Genomic DNA, 6,000 nt, shown 5'->3' on the forward strand with positions numbered 1-6,000 from the left:
TCCCACTAGGCTTCTTCACCATGACCAAGTTGAAAATCCATTGGGGATAATTGACTTGGCGGATGAACCCGATGCCTTGTAGCTTGGCGACTTCTTCCCCTATTTCACGATATATTTCTTCCTTGAAGGCCCTTCGCTTCTGTTTGACTTGATAGAAAGACTGTTTGATGCTCAACTTGTGCGTGATAATTTCATGGGAGATGCCCGGCATGTCGGCCTAGGACCATGCGAATACAGCGGTGTTGTCCCGCAAAAATTGCGTGAGCTCCGCCGCTATCTTAGGGGCTAGCTGAGCTCCGATACTGAACGTCCGCTCAGGGTTTTCGTCAGAGATGCTGATAACCTACAGGGACATTTCTGGGTTGACTGGCTCCTTTTTCACATACTTTTCTTCGTCGTCTCAAGGATCTTCCATTGCATTCGTCAGCGGTACACGACCTCCCACCGTTAGGATCTCATGGCAGCGTCTTGACCGTGCCACAGTTGTTGAGTAGCATTCTTGCGCTAGCTGTTGGCTACCTTTCACACAGCCTGTGCTGTTGGGTGTGGGGAACTTCATGAGTAGCATATATCCGGCAATGATGCACTTTAGCTTGTTGAGCACCGGTCGACCTATGATGGCATTATATGAACTGAAGCAGTCGACAACAATAAACTCTGTATGTATCTCCGCTATGCATGGGTTAGCGCCGATGGCTAGGTGCATGTAGTCAGAACCTAGTGGTTGTGTAATGTCACCGGAGAAACTGAGCAGTGGTTCGTGATCTTGGAGTAGCTTTTTGTTCCGCTAAAGTTGGTTGTAGCAGCCATTAAAGATGACATTGACAGCGGATCCGCTGTCAATGATGACTCTGCCTACTGACCACTTATCGAGCATGACGTCGATCAAGAATGGATCGTCGTGTGGAAGACGTACTCCACGTTCTTCTTCCTCGGAGAAGGTTATGGGTTCCCACCTAGATCTCAGTAGCTTAGCGGATGTTGCAAACTTCTTTGGGGTGGTTGGCGCGTGCATAACTCTTTCTTGCCCTATGAGACATGTTAGTGATAGGAGCACTATCGTCGATGGTGTTGATACGGGGCATGGGCTCGATATTGGCGACAACTAGCGGTGGCTGCCACACCTTGAACTATTCCAACTTGCCGTCATGATACAAAGTCTCGGTCGTCGTTTTAAGAACGTTGCAGTTGTTGGTGTTGTAACCGCTGTCTTCGTGGTACTTGTACCGCTTTCCGGTGTTCCTTGGTTTCCCCACTCTTGGGTATTTTCTTGGAGGTGGCGGTGGGATCTAGTCTTTGTACTGATCGTATATTTATTCATACAAGGCTGTGAGGACCGTGAGCACTGTGTACCGCTAGGAGGACTCTATTTGCTTGTTACGGTTGCCCTTGTGGTAATGCTGGTCCTTTTGCCGCTTGTTTTGGTAGTTACCTTGTTGCCACTTTCTCTTTTTGTCAGTGGGCGGTGTAGCCAAGGTTTTGTTAGCGGTCTCCTGTTGGCTGGAGGAAGGCTTACTGGACTTTGCTGACGTTGGCAGAGGTGGTGGGGTTTCTCCTTATGTAATGAATTATGCTTGCGCATTGACGACAACCTCTCTCATGACTTGGTCATACGCGGCGTTGAATGATTGTAGTTGAGATGATAGAAGTCCTTGCTTAAAGGCTGCTAGTGCCATCATTTTGTCAAGGTCGTGAAACCGAGATGTCGCTGCCCTCCACCTAGTGACGAATGCCTTCAATGTTTCCTCTACTCCCTGCCTGACGCTGAACAACTGGCTTGTGTTGTGATGTCTGGCAGCCAACAGGATGAACAGCGACAGGAAAGCATTCGATAGTGCATGGAATGAGTCTATGGATTCCGGCGGGCACTCGAAGAACCAGCTCATCGCCTCACTATCCAACGTTTCACTTAACAAGTGGCAAATGATGGCGTCATCGAATCTCTTATTGTTGGTGACTTTCTTGAAGGTGTCCATGTGGACAAATGGATCAGTCAGGCCGCTATATTATGGAATCTTTGGTGTTTTTGCATGTGCTGGCTTGACAGCCTGCAAGATCCTAGCGGTGAATGGCCTTGACCATGACGTAAAGAGAGGATTCTGGATTGGCGCTGGGACGCCTGCCTCTGCCTGGATTAACCTTTGCTCTAATTGCTGCATCCTTTCTTAGATTAGAGCAGTTGCGTCGGTAGTGGGCCCTGCTTGGAATTCCCGCTGAGCCAATTCCCTCTTGGGGGCGGGCGGGTTGCCCTCAGTTCTTACTCTGGTCGCAAAGTGGTTGATATGGGGTTGTGACTCCACTTCTTGCTCCATCATCAATCGTGGTGGGGGTGGGGGGCCCATTCCCAACAACTCAGAGGAGTTCAGCGAGACTTACATTTGGATGATTGGTGCATGTATCAATCTTCCACCGCTGGGTCGACTACGTCGGGTGCTCTGCGATTGCTCGCTCTATGCTGGGTTAGCGTTTTCCTCCAGCGCCTTCTTGAGCTTGTCTAATCTTCACATCAGTGTGGCCACTTGTTTCTGGGCTTCGTCCTTCTCCTTGCTCTCTTATTCGCACTCTCTCTTTGCCTTATGGAGATCCGGCAATGTCAGCTCATACATAGAGGCGCGGTCCTGGCCCAGAAGGCAACTGCTGCATGGACGGGCCTCCGCTGTAGTTTCGGTTTGTGGGATCTGGGGAGTATCTTGGGGTTGCACGCTAGGGTTGATCGGAGTGTTGAATAGTGCACGGTTAACATTAGTCATGAGGTTGGTGGGTTGGGGGTTGACGGACTGGTCCGCTTGCCTTTCGCCTATTTTCCCGCTACCGTTAGTTATGGTGGGATGACCTTTTGCTCAAGGACTCCCACAGACGGCACCAATGTTAATATCTAGGATTCAGCTGTAGCTAAATCTTAGTTAATGCTAGTTCAAGGGGGTGAACCGCTATTTGTGATATTCTTGTTACTTCCGCTATCTATCAAATGAAATACCAAGGGTGTCAAAGGGAGATTGCGGTTGGCGGTATTCTCTTCTCCGATGCCTAAGTTAGTCAATGTATTTGTGTTGACAGAATAACGTTAGGTAAGTAGTAAATACATAATTAATGAAGAGAGAGGAGTGGATCTTTTATACGTGGGGAAGAGACTGATCTCTTCCTTGTCTTCGATGTGGGACTAATGCTTCAGTTCCTAGCTTCTGATGCTTTAGCGAGGTGATATTGACACTGCGCGTCAGCGGTGGTCTCGGGATGAGCCGGAGCTCGGGTGATAGCCTGTTTGGTTGTGTTTTTGTAGGTATTACCCTTGATAGCTGTTGGTGTCGCTAGCGGCCGTATGAGCGTGGCTTATTGTAGCTAATTATGCTCGGCAAATGCTCATGCAAGTACATATGATGCCAAGGGTGTTGAGATATTGGCAGAAGGTATGTGTGACATATATATTCTCCACCATTATCTAAGCGAAAAACTTTAATAGGAGTTTGAAATTGGGTATGGATCATGACATGAAAGGTCTGAAACACAGAGAACACATCACTCTTATGTCGCATCAAATCGATCCAGCTCATTCAGGTGCAGTCATCAATAAAGAGAATAAACCATTTCATACCAGAGGGGGTTGCTGGACACGACCCCAAACATCAGAGTGAATCAAATCAAAAGGTGCAATACTTTTATTATAACTCAAAGGATAGTTCGCACGATGACTCTTGTCTAAAATACAAGTATCATATTTAAAGTTTGATGCTTTATGATGGTTAAACAATGAAGGTAGTAGAGTTTTAAGATAACCAAAAGATGGATGCCCCAATCTTTTATGCCACAACTAGACTTTTTCTACTTCCGTAGATGAATGTTTATGAACTTGTTTCACTTCACTTACACGGCGATTACCAGCAGATGTCATCTCCATGTAGTACAATCCCCCCTTCTCAATACCACGCCCAATGATTTCCCCTATTAGGATGTCCTGAAATATATAATACTATGGGTAAAGAATCACACAACAATATAATTGTTTAGTTATTTGTTTGACAGATAAAAGGTTATGTGATAATGATGGCACATGTAAAACTGTATTAAGTGTAATAGAATATGTCAAAATGATAGATCCAGCACTAGTAATATGATAGGAAACACCATTTGCATTGGGTTCGCCAGATCAGTGAATTGGGGTCAAATTTTGAAGGTTCCTAGAGTCATTAGTCATATGGTCTGTTGTGCCTGAATCAATTATCCACATATCTTTCCAATTAAAGTCAGAAATACTAGACAAAGAAGAACTCAGTGTACCTGAATCAGTCATGAAAGCGAAGGTAGGGCCACCAGTGTAATCACCTTCAGTTGGTTCCTCCGGAGCTGGTGAGGCAATCTGAAGTCCCGCCTTAGGTTTGCCTTAGGGCTGATAACCTCTTGCCTTTTTCGCTTGGGTTTCCTTACGACAGGCAACATGCCCCTCCCACCATTCTGGATAACCTTTCAATTGAAATCAATTATCCACAGTATGCTTCAGAGACTTACAATGAATGCATTTCATAAATCCTGGAGTGGGTGCTTTCCAAGACGAGGCAGATGACGAAGACTGGGGATTACGTACATGTGGTGGCTGGTATTGAGTGTGCATGGCAGATCCTTCAACAATTGTTTCAAACATCATTTTTTGAAGCCTGTTATGTTCAACACTAACTTGAGAATAAGTCTCTTCAATAGAGGGCAGCGGATTTGTGTTCAGAATTCTACTTCTAACACCATCGAGGTGTGGATCAAGTCTTGCTAAGAAGAAGTAGACACAGTGCTTACTGACCATTTCTGCCATATAAGCAATAGATTTTGCATCCTTGAGCCGGAGAGGATCTAAGATATCAAGTTCTTGCCAAATCTTCTTGATTTGGCTATAGTAGTTATGAAGAGGAGCTCCATTTTGTTTGGTGGAAACCGAGTCAATTTAGAGTTCATAGTTTCTGGTGTCATCTTGCGCAACAGAGAAAGTAGTCTTGACAGCATACCATATCTTTTTAGCTATCTCCAGTCCTTCATAATTTCCTCGTACATCTCTGTGCATAGAATTGAGTAGCCAAGCTTGAACAAGACGGTCTTCTTGTACCCAAGTCTCATAGCAGTCTTCATCTTCTTCCTCTGAAGGTGCCTTTTTCTTGCCAGTGAGATAACCAAGTTTACCTCTACTAGTAATGTCTAATTTGACATGTTTAGACCAAGAAATAAAATTAGTGCTATCCAATTTATCAGGAGTGATGGGACCATTATCAGTGGATGATAATCGTCTTATAACATTAAGTGACTCCTCAGATGCCTTCTTGGATGGCTTATTGTCGAGAACCATAATTACTGCTGCTTCTTCTTTTTTTCTCTCCTTTTGTTTTCCTTTTTTTCCTCTCACTCTCTCTCTCTCTCTCTCTCTCTCTCTCTCTCTCCTTCAACAAATCGAAGCTTTTAAATAAATAGATGCAACGTGGCTTTTAAATAAATAACCTTAGGTCGCAGCTCGTGGCCGTTGTCTGAGGCAAACAAACAACCTCCTGAGTTCGCTGGTCAGTGGCAGATGGCGACTGAAGGTCTGGCGTGGTCAGGTCTTGTCCGGTCTAGAAGCTGCACGGTGGAAGTCGGGTCCGATACTGGCTTTTTGGGTCTTGGCGGAGATACAGATTCAAGTTGATGGTGATTGTTATCAATGATTGATGGAGGTGCTACAGATTGTCAAAACAAAACGATCTTGTAGGTGGATGAAGTGGGCATACTGATATGGGTATTGGGAAGGCTTATATTTAGTCTGGTGGTATGGGTAAAAAGAAGAACTACAACAAAGTTCTTAGGATATTTGGTATTTTGGCAGCGGAATTAAGGTATGGTAATCTAGATATGGATATGGGTCTCAAGAGTGTATTGCTCTGATACCATCTTAGATATTGGTAAACTTGTTTGTTTTTATTCATCTTTACACTTAGGTTTATATAGGATTACAGATTGTATACAGATTGTTTACACTCAGCTTTGTTTTTA

This window comes from Rosa chinensis, chromosome 2 (assembly GCF_002994745.2).
Source record: "Rosa chinensis cultivar Old Blush chromosome 2, RchiOBHm-V2, whole genome shotgun sequence".
Taxonomy (NCBI): Eukaryota; Viridiplantae; Streptophyta; class Magnoliopsida; order Rosales; family Rosaceae; genus Rosa; species Rosa chinensis.